Consider the following 13340-nt stretch of genomic DNA (forward strand, 5'->3'; position numbering starts at 1 on the left):
ATAATGATGAGAGTATTCCTCCTGTTATATGTTATTATAGAGGAGATTATTACCCATCATCCTCATCCTGTATAATAATAATAATAATCTCTTATATAATAATATACAGGAGACACTCCCAGCAGAGCCTCTATAGTAATAATAATAATAATGATGAGAGTGCTCCCCCTGTTATATGTTATTATAGAGGAGATTATTACCCATCATCCTCATCCTGTATAATAATAATAATAATCTCTTATATAATAATATACAGGAGACACTCCCAGCAGATCCTCTATAGTAATAATAATAATAATGATGAGAGTATTCCCCCTGTTATATGTTATTATAGAGGAGATTATTACCCATCATCCTCATCCTGTATAATAATAATAATAATCTCTTATATAATAATATACAGGAGACACTCCCAGCAGAGCCTCTATAGTAATAATAATAATAATGATGAGAGTATTCCTCCTGTTATATGTTATTATAGAGGAGATTATTACCCATCATCCTCATCCTGTATAATAATAATAATAATCTCTTATATAATAATATACAGGAGACACTCCCAGCAGATCCTCTATAGTAATAATAATAATAATGATGAGAGTATTCCTCCTGTTATATGTTATTATAGAGGAGATTATTACCCATCATCCTCATCCTGTATAATAATAATAATAATCTCTTATATAATAATATACAGGAGACACTCCCAGCAGATCCTCTATAGTAATAATAATAATAATGATGGGAGTATTCCTCCTGTTATATGTTATTATAGAGGAGATTATTACCCATCATCCTCATCCTGTATAATAATAATAATAATCTCTTATATAATAATATACAGGAGACACTCCCAGCAGATCCTCTATAGTAATAATAATAATAATGATGAGAGTATTCCCCCTGTTATATGTTATTATAGAGGAGATTATTACCCATCATCCTCATCCTGTATAATAATAATAATAATCTCTTATATAATAATATACAGGAGACACTCCCAGCAGATCCTCTATAGTAATAATAATAATAATGATGAGAGTGCTCCTCCTGTTATATGTTATTATAGAGGAGATTATTACCCATCATCCTCATCCTGTATAATAATAATAATAATCTCTTATATAATAATATACAGGAGACACTCCCAGCAGAGCCTCTATAGTAATAATAATAATAATGATGAGAGTATTCCTCCTGTTATATGTTATTATAGAGGAGATTATTACCCATCATCCTCATCCTGTATAATAATAATAATCTCTTATATAATAATATACAGGAGACACTCCCAGCAGATCCTCTATAGTAATAATAATAATAATGATGAGAGTATTCCTCCTGTTATATGTTATTATAGAGGAGATTATTACCCATCATCCTCATCCTGTATAATAATAATAATAATCTCTTATATAATAATATACAGGAGACACTCCCAGCAGAGCCTCTATAGTAATAATAATAATAATGATGAGAGTATTCCTCCTGTTATATGTTATTATAGAGGAGATTATTACCCATCATCCTCATCCTGTATAATAATAATAATAATCTCTTATATAATAATATACAGGAGACACTCCCAGCAGAGCCTCTATAGTAATAATAATAATAATGATGAGAGTATTCCTCCTGTTATATGTTATTATAGAGGAGATTATTACCCATCATCCTCATCCTGTATAATAATAATAATAATCTCTTATATAATAATATACAGGAGACACTCCCAGCAGATCCTCTATAGTAATAATAATAATAATGATGAGAGTGCTCCTCCTGTTATATGTTATTATAGAGGAGATTATTACCCATCATCCTCATCCTGTATAATAATAATAATAATCTCTTATATAATAATATACAGGAGACACTCCCAGCAGAGCCTCTATAGTAATAATAATAATAATGATGAGAGTGCTCCTCCTGTTATATGTTATTATAGAGGAGATTATTACCCATCATCCTCATCCTGTATAATAATAATAATAATCTCTTATATAATAATATACAGGAGACACTCCCAGCAGAGCCTCTATAGTAATAATAATAATAATGATGAGAGTGCTCCTCCTGTTATATGTTATTATAGAGGAGATTATTACCCATCATCCTCATCCTGTATAATAATAATAATCTCTTATATAATAATATACAGGAGACACTCCCAGCAGATCCTCTATAGTAATAATAATAATAATGATGAGAGTATTCCTCCTGTTATATGTTATTATAGAGGAGATTATTACCCATCATCCTCATCCTGTATAATAATAATAATAATCTCTTATATAATAATATACAGGAGACACTCCCAGCAGATCCTCTATAGTAATAATAATAATAATGATGAGAGTATTCCTCCTGTTATATGTTATTATAGAGGAGATTATTACCCATCATCCTCATCCTGTATAATAATAATAATCTCTTATATAATAATATACAGGAGACACTCCCAGCAGAGCCTCTATAGTAATAATAATAATAATGATGAGAGTACTCCTCCTGTTATATGTTATTATAGAGGAGATTATTACCCATCATCCTCATCCTGTATAATAATAATAATCTCTTATATAATAATATACAGGAGACACTCCCAGCAGATCCTCTATAGTAATAATAATAATAATGATGGGAGTGCTCCTCCTGTTATATGTTATTATAGAGGAGATTATTACCCATCATCCTCATCCTGTATAATAATAATAATCTCTTATATAATAATATACAGGAGACACTCCCAGCAGATCCTCTATAGTAATAATAATAATAATGATGAGAGTGTTCCTCCTGTTATATGTTATTATAGAGGAGATTATTACCCATCATCCTCATCCTGTATAATAATAATAATAATCTCTTATATAATAATATACAGGAGACACTCCCAGCAGATCCTCTATAGTAATAATAATAATAATGATGAGAGTATTCCTCCTGTTATATGTTATTATAGAGGAGATTATTACCCATCATCCTCATCCTGTATAATAATAATAATAATCTCTTATATAATAATATACAGGAGACACTCCCAGCAGAGCCTCTATAGTAATAATAATAATAATGATGAGAGTATTCCTCCTGTTATATGTTATTATAGAGGAGATTATTACCCATCATCCTCATCCTGTATAATAATAATAATAATCTCTTATATAATAATATACAGGAGACACTCCCAGCAGATCCTCTATAGTAATAATAATAATAATGATGAGAGTGCTCCTCCTGTTATATGTTATTATAGAGGAGATTATTACCCATCATCCTCATCCTGTATAATAATAATAATAATCTCTTATATAATAATATACAGGAGACACTCCCAGCAGATCCTCTATAGTAATAATAATAATAATGATGGGAGTATTCCTCCTGTTATATGTTATTATAGAGGAGATTATTACCCATCATCCTCATCCTGTATAATAATAATAATAATCTCTTATATAATAATATACAGGAGACACTCCCAGCAGATCCTCTATAGTAATAATAATAATAATGATGAGAGTATTCCTCCTGTTATATGTTATTATAGAGGAGATTATTACCCATCATCCTCATCCTGTATAATAATAATAATCTCTTATATAATAATATACAGGAGACACTCCCAGCAGATCCTCTATAGTAATAATAATAATAATGATGGGAGTATTCCCCTGTTATATGTTATTATAGAGGAGATTATTACCCATCATCCTCATCCTGTATAATAATAATAATAATCTCTTATATAATAATATACAGGAGACACTCCCAGCAGATCCTCTATAGTAGTAATAATAATAATAATGATGAGAGTATTCCTCCTGTTATATGTTATTATAGAGGAGATTATTACCCATCATCCTCATCCTGTATAATAATAATAATAATCTCTTATATAATAATATACAGGAGACACTCCCAGCAGATCCTCTATAGTAATAATAATAATAATGATGAGAGTATTCCTCCTGTTATATGTTATTATAGAGGAGATTATTACCCATCATCCTCATCCTGTATAATAATAATAATAATCTCTTATATAATAATATACAGGAGACACTCCCAGCAGATCCTCTATAGTAATAATAATAATAATGATGAGAGTATTCCTCCTGTTATATGTTATTATAGAGGAGATTATTACCCATCATCCTCATCCTGTATAATAATAATAATCTCTTATATAATAATATACAGGAGACACCCCCAGCAGATCCTCTATAGTAATAATAATAATAATGATGAGAGTATTCCTCCTGTTATATGTTATTATAGAGGAGATTATTACCCATCATCCTCATCCTGTATAATAATAATAATCTCTTATATAATAATATACAGGAGACACTCCCAGCAGAGCCTCTATAGTAATAATAATAATAATGATGAGAGTATTCCTCCTGTTATATGTTATTATAGAGGAGATTATTACCCATCATCCTCATCCTGTATAATAATAATAATAATCTCTTATATAATAATATACAGGAGACACTCCCAGCAGATCCTCTATAGTAATAATAATAATAATGATGAGAGTACTCCTCCTGTTATATGTTATTATAGAGGAGATTATTACCCATCATCCTCATCCTGTATAATAATAATAATAATCTCTTATATAATAATATACAGGAGACACTCCCAGCAGAGCCTCTATAGTAATAATAATAATAATGATGGGAGTACTCCTCCTGTTATATGTTATTATAGAGGAGATTATTACCCATCATCCTCATCCTGTATAATAATAATAATAATAATCTCTTATATAATAATATACAGGAGACACTCCCAGCAGATCCTCTATAGTAATAATAATAATAATAATGATGAGAGTGCTCCTCCTGTTATATGTTATTATAGAGGAGATTATTACCCATCATCCTCATCCTGTATAATAATAATAATCTCTTATATAATAATATACAGGAGACACTCCCAGCAGAGCCTCTATAGTAATAATAATAATAATGATGAGAGTGCTCCCCCTGTTATATGTTATTATAGAGGAGATTATTACCCATCATCCTCATCCTGTATAATAATAATCTCTTATATAATAATATACAGGAGACACTCCCAGCAGATCCTCTATAGTAATAATAATAATAATGATGAGAGTGCTCCTCCTGTTATATGTTATTATAGAGGAGATTATTACCCATCATCCTCATCCTGTATAATAATAATAATAATCTCTTATATAATAATATACAGGAGACACTCCCAGCAGAGCCTCTATAGTAATAATAATAATAATGATGGGAGTACTCCTCCTGTTATATGTTATTATAGAGGAGATTATTACCCATCATCCTCATCCTGTATAATAATAATAATAATAATCTCTTATATAATAATATACAGGAGACACTCCCAGCAGATCCTCTATAGTAATAATAATAATAATGATGGGAGTGCTCCTCCTGTTATATGTTATTATAGAGGAGATTATTACCCATCATCCTCATCCTGTATAATAATAATAATAATCTCTTATATAATAATATACAGGAGACACTCCCAGCAGATCCTCTATAGTAATAATAATAATAATGATGAGAGTATTCCCCCTGTTATATGTTATTATAGAGGAGATTATTACCCATCATCCTCATCCTGTATAATAATAATAATAATCTCTTATATAATAATATACAGGAGACACTCCCAGCAGATCCTCTATAGTAATAATAATAATAATGATGAGAGTATTCCCCCTGTTATATGTTATTATAGAGGAGATTATTACCCATCATCCTCATCCTGTATAATAATAATAATCTCTTATATAATAATATACAGGAGACACTCCCAGCAGATCCTCTATAGTAATAATAATAATAATGATGAGAGTATTCCCCCTGTTATATGTTATTATAGAGGAGATTATTACCCATCATCCTCATCCTGTATAATAATAATAATAATCTCTTATATAATAATATACAGGAGACACTCCCAGCAGATCCTCTATAGTAATAATAATAATAATGATGAGAGTATTCCTCCTGTTATATGTTATTATAGAGGAGATTATTACCCATCATCCTCATCCTGTATAATAATAATAATAATCTCTTATATAATAATATACAGGAGACACTCCCAGCAGAGCCTCTATAGTAATAATAATAATAATGATGAGAGTATTCCCCCTGTTATATGTTATTATAGAGGAGATTATTACCCATCATCCTCATCCTGTATAATAATAATAATCTCTTATATAATAATATACAGGAGACACTCCCAGCAGATCCTCTATAGTAATAATAATAATAATGATGAGAGTATTCCCCCTGTTATATGTTATTATAGAGGAGATTATTACCCATCATCCTCATCCTGTATAATAATAATAATCTCTTATATAATAATATACAGGAGACACTCCCAGCAGATCCTCTATAGTAATAATAATAATAATGATGAGAGTGCTCCTCCTGTTATATGTTATTATAGAGGAGATTATTACCCATCATCCTCATCCTGTATAATAATAATAATCTCTTATATAATAATATACAGGAGACACTCCCAGCAGAGCCTCTATAGTAATAATAATAATAATGATGGGAGTGCTCCTCCTGTTATATGTTATTATAGAGGAGATTATTACCCATCATCCTCATCCTGTATAATAATAATAATAATCTCTTATATAATAATATACAGGAGACACTCCCAGCAGATCCTCTATAGTAATAATAATAATAATGATGAGAGTATTCCTCCTGTTATATGTTATTATAGAGGAGATTATTACCCATCATCCTCATCCTGTATAATAATAATAATCTCTTATATAATAATATACAGGAGACACTCCCAGCAGATCCTCTATAGTAATAATAATAATAATGATGGGAGTATTCCTCCTGTTATATGTTATTATAGAGGAGATTATTACCCATCATCCTCATCCTGTATAATAATAATAATCTCTTATATAATAATATACAGGAGACACTCCCAGCAGAGCCTCTATAGTAATAATAATAATAATGATGAGAGTACTCCTCCTGTTATATGTTATTATAGAGGAGATTATTACCCATCATCCTCATCCTGTATAATAATAATAATAATCTCTTATATAATAATATACAGGAGACACTCCCAGCAGATCCTCTATAGTAATAATAATAATAATGATGAGAGTATTCCTCCTGTTATATGTTATTATAGAGGAGATTATTACCCATCATCCTCATCCTGTATAATAATAATAATAATCTCTTATATAATAATATACAGGAGACACTCCCAGCAGAGCCTCTATAGTAATAATAATAATAATGATGGGAGTGCTCCTCCTGTTATATGTTATTATAGAGGAGATTATTACCCATCATCCTCATCCTGTATAATAATAATAATAATCTCTTATATAATAATATACAGGAGACACTCCCAGCAGATCCTCTATAGTAATAATAATAATAATGATGAGAGTATTCCTCCTGTTATATGTTATTATAGAGGAGATTATTACCCATCATCCTCATCCTGTATAATAATAATAATAATCTCTTATATAATAATATACAGGAGACACTCCCAGCAGAGCCTCTATAGTAATAATAATAATAATGATGAGAGTATTCCTCCTGTTATATGTTATTATAGAGGAGATTATTACCCATCATCCTCATCCTGTATAATAATAATAATAATCTCTTATATAATAATATACAGGAGACACTCCCAGCAGAGCCTCTATAGTAATAATAATAATAATGATGAGAGTATTCCCCCTGTTATATGTTATTATAGAGGAGATTATTACCCATCATCCTCATCCTGTATAATAATAATAATAATCTCTTATATAATAATATACAGGAGACACTCCCAGCAGATCCTCTATAGTAATAATAATAATAATGATGGGAGTACTCCTCCTGTTATATGTTATTATAGAGGAGATTATTACCCATCATCCTCATCCTGTATAATAATAATAATAATCTCTTATATAATAATATACAGGAGACACTCCCAGCAGATCCTCTATAGTAATAATAATAATAATGATGAGAGTATTCCTCCTGTTATATGTTATTATAGAGGAGATTATTACCCATCATCCTCATCCTGTATAATAATAATAATCTCTTATATAATAATATACAGGAGACACTCCCAGCAGAGCCTCTATAGTAATAATAATAATAATGATGAGAGTATTCCCCCTGTTATATGTTATTATAGAGGAGATTATTACCCATCATCCTCATCCTGTATAATAATAATAATAATCTCTTATATAATAATATACAGGAGACACTCCCAGCAGAGCCTCTATAGTAATAATAATAATAATGATGAGAGTATTCCTCCTGTTATATGTTATTATAGAGGAGATTATTACCCATCATCCTCATCCTGTATAATAATAATCTCTTATATAATAATATACAGGAGACACTCCCAGCAGATCCTCTATAGTAATAATAATAATAATGATGAGAGTATTCCTCCTGTTATATGTTATTATAGAGGAGATTATTACCCATCATCCTCATCCTGTATAATAATAATAATAATAATCTCTTATATAATAATATACAGGAGACACTCCCAGCAGATCCTCTATAGTAATAATAATAATAATGATGAGAGTATTCCTCCTGTTATATGTTATTATAGAGGAGATTATTACCCATCATCCTCATCCTGTATAATAATAATCTCTTATATAATAATATACAGGAGACACTCCCAGCAGATCCTCTATAGTAATAATAATAATAATGATGAGAGTATTCCTCCTGTTATATGTTATTATAGAGGAGATTATTACCCATCATCCTCATCCTGTATAATAATAATAATAATCTCTTATATAATAATATACAGGAGACACTCCCAGCAGAGCCTCTATAGTAATAATAATAATAATGATGAGAGTATTCCTCCTGTTATATGTTATTATAGAGGAGATTATTACCCATCATCCTCATCCTGTATAATAATAATAATAATCTCTTATATAATAATATACAGGAGACACTCCCAGCAGATCCTCTATAGTAATAATAATAATAATGATGAGAGTGCTCCCCCTGTTATATGTTATTATAGAGGAGATTATTACCCATCATCCTCATCCTGTATAATAATAATAATCTCTTATATAATAATATACAGGAGACACTCCCAGCAGATCCTCTATAGTAATAATAATAATAATGATGAGAGTATTCCCCCTGTTATATGTTATTATAGAGGAGATTATTACCCATCATCCTCATCCTGTATAATAATAATAATAATCTCTTATATAATAATATACAGGAGACACTCCCAGCAGAGCCTCTATAGTAATAATAATAATAATGATGAGAGTATTCCCCCTGTTATATGTTATTATAGAGGAGATTATTACCCATCATCCTCATCCTGTATAATAATAATAATCTCTTATATAATAATATACAGGAGACACTCCCAGCAGAGCCTCTATAGTAATAATAATAATAATGATGAGAGTATTCCTCCTGTTATATGTTATTATAGAGGAGATTATTACCCATCATCCTCATCCTGTATAATAATAATAATAATCTCTTATATAATAATATACAGGAGACACTCCCAGCAGAGCCTCTATAGTAATAATAATAATAATGATGAGAGTACTCCTCCTGTTATATGTTATTATAGAGGAGATTATTACCCATCATCCTCATCCTGTATAATAATAATAATCTCTTATATAATAATATACAGGAGACACTCCCAGCAGATCCTCTATAGTAATAATAATAATAATGATGGGAGTATTCCTCCTGTTATATGTTATTATAGAGGAGATTATTACCCATCATCCTCATCCTGTATAATAATAATAATAATAATAATCTCTTATATAATAATATACAGGAGACACTCCCAGCAGATCCTCTATAGTAATAATAATAATAATGATGGGAGTATTCCTCCTGTTATATGTTATTATAGAGGAGATTATTACCCATCATCCTCATCCTGTATAATAATAATAATAATCTCTTATATAATAATATACAGGAGACACTCCCAGCAGATCCTCTATAGTAATAATAATAATAATGATGAGAGTGCTCCTCCTGTTATATGTTATTATAGAGGAGATTATTACCCATCATCCTCATCCTGTATAATAATAATAATAATCTCTTATATAATAATATACAGGAGACACTCCCAGCAGATCCTCTATAGTAATAATAATAATAATGATGGGAGTATTCCTCCTGTTATATGTTATTATAGAGGAGATTATTACCCATCATCCTCATCCTGTATAATAATAATAATAATCTCTTATATAATAATATACAGGAGACACTCCCAGCAGATCCTCTATAGTAATAATAATAATAATGATGAGAGTACTCCTCCTGTTATATGTTATTATAGAGGAGATTATTACCCATCATCCTCATCCTGTATAATAATAATAATAATCTCTTATATAATAATATACAGGAGACACTCCCAGCAGAGCCTCTATAGTAATAATAATAATAATGATGAGAGTATTCCTCCTGTTATATGTTATTATAGAGGAGATTATTACCCATCATCCTCATCCTGTATAATAATAATAATAATCTCTTATATAATAATATACAGGAGACACTCCCAGCAGATCCTCTATAGTAATAATAATAATAATGATGGGAGTGCTCCTCCTGTTATATGTTATTATAGAGGAGATTATTACCCATCATCCTCATCCTGTATAATAATAATAATAATCTCTTATATAATAATATACAGGAGACACTCCCAGCAGATCCTCTATAGTAATAATAATAATAATGATGAGAGTACTCCTCCTGTTATATGTTATTATAGAGGAGATTATTACCCATCATCCTCATCCTGTATAATAATAATAATAATCTCTTATATAATAATATACAGGAGACACTCCCAGCAGATCCTCTATAGTAATAATAATAATAATGATGAGAGTATTCCTCCTGTTATATGTTATTATAGAGGAGATTATTACCCATCATCCTCATCCTGTATAATAATAATAATCTCTTATATAATAATATACAGGAGACACTCCCAGCAGATCCTCTATAGTAGTAATAATAATAATGATGGGAGTATTCCTCCTGTTATATGTTATTATAGAGGAGATTATTACCCGTCATCCTCATCCTGTATAATAATAATAATAATCTCTTATATAATAATATACAGGAGACACTCCCAGCAGATCCTCTATAGTAATAATAATAATAATGATGAGAGTATTCCCCCTGTTATATGTTATTATAGAGGAGATTATTACCCATCATCCTCATCCTGTATAATAATAATAATAATCTCTTATATAATAATATACAGGAGACACTCCCAGCAGATCCTCTATAGTAATAATAATAATAATGATGAGAGTATTCCTCCTGTTATATGTTATTATAGAGGAGATTATTACCCATCATCCTCATCCTGTATAATAATAATAATAATCTCTTATATAATAATATACAGGAGACACTCCCAGCAGATCCTCTATAGTAATAATAATAATAATGATGAGAGTGCTCCTCCTGTTATATGTTATTATAGAGGAGATTATTACCCATCATCCTCATCCTGTATAATAATAATAATCTCTTATATAATAATATACAGGAGACACTCCCAGCAGATCCTCTATAGTAATAATAATAATAATGATGAGAGTGCTCCTCCTGTTATATGTTATTATAGAGGAGATTATTACCCATCATCCTCATCCTGTATAATAATAATAATCTCTTATATAATAATATACAGGAGACACTCCCAGCAGATCCTCTATAGTAATAATAATAATAATGATGGGAGTATTCCTCCTGTTATATGTTATTATAGAGGAGATTATTACCCATCATCCTCATCCTGTATAATAATAATAATCTCTTATATAATAATATACAGGAGACACTCCCAGCAGATCCTCTATAGTAATAATAATAATAATGATGAGAGTGCTCCTCCTGTTATATGTTATTATAGAGGAGATTATTACCCATCATCCTCATCCTGTATAATAATAATAATCTCTTATATAATAATATACAGGAGACACTCCCAGCAGATCCTCTATAGTAATAATAATAATAATGATGGGAGTATTCCTCCTGTTATATGTTATTATAGAGGAGATTATTACCCATCATCCTCATCCTGTATAATAATAATAATCTCTTATATAATAATATACAGGAGACACTCCCAGCAGATCCTCTATAGTAATAATAATAATAATGATGAGAGTGCTCCTCCTGTTATATGTTATTATAGAGGAGATTATTACCCATCATCCTCATCCTGTATAATAATAATAATCTCTTATATAATAATATACAGGAGACACTCCCAGCAGATCCTCTATAGTAGTAATAATAATAATGATGGGAGTATTCCTCCTGTTATATGTTATTATAGAGGAGATTATTACCCGTCATCCTCATCCTGTATAATAATAATAATAATCTCTTATATAATAATATACAGGAGACACTCCCAGCAGATCCTCTATAGTAATAATAATAATAATGATGAGAGTATTCCCCCTGTTATATGTTATTATAGAGGAGATTATTACCCATCATCCTCATCCTGTATAATAATAATAATAATCTCTTATATAATAATATACAGGAGACACTCCCAGCAGATCCTCTATAGTAATAATAATAATAATGATGAGAGTATTCCTCCTGTTATATGTTATTATAGAGGAGATTATTACCCATCATCCTCATCCTGTATAATAATAATAATAATCTCTTATATAATAATATACAGGAGACACTCCCAGCAGATCCTCTATAGTAATAATAATAATAATGATGAGAGTGCTCCTCCTGTTATATGTTATTATAGAGGAGATTATTACCCATCATCCTCATCCTGTATAATAATAATAATCTCTTATATAATAATATACAGGAGACACTCCCAGCAGATCCTCTATAGTAATAATAATAATAATGATGAGAGTGCTCCTCCTGTTATATGTTATTATAGAGGAGATTATTACCCATCATCCTCATCCTGTATAATAATAATAATCTCTTATATAATAATATACAGGAGACACTCCCAGCAGATCCTCTATAGTAATAATAATAATAATGATGGGAGTATTCCTCCTGTTATATGTTATTATAGAGGAGATTATTACCCATCATCCTCATCCTGTATAATAATAATAATCTCTTATATAATAATATACAGGAGACACTCCCAGCAGATCCTCTATAGTAATAATAATAATAATGATGAGAGTGCTCCTCCTGTTATATGTTATTATAGAGGAGATT

This window comes from Rhinoderma darwinii, unplaced genomic scaffold (genome assembly GCF_050947455.1).
Source record: "Rhinoderma darwinii isolate aRhiDar2 unplaced genomic scaffold, aRhiDar2.hap1 Scaffold_710, whole genome shotgun sequence".
Classification (NCBI taxonomy): Eukaryota; Metazoa; Chordata; class Amphibia; order Anura; family Rhinodermatidae; genus Rhinoderma; species Rhinoderma darwinii.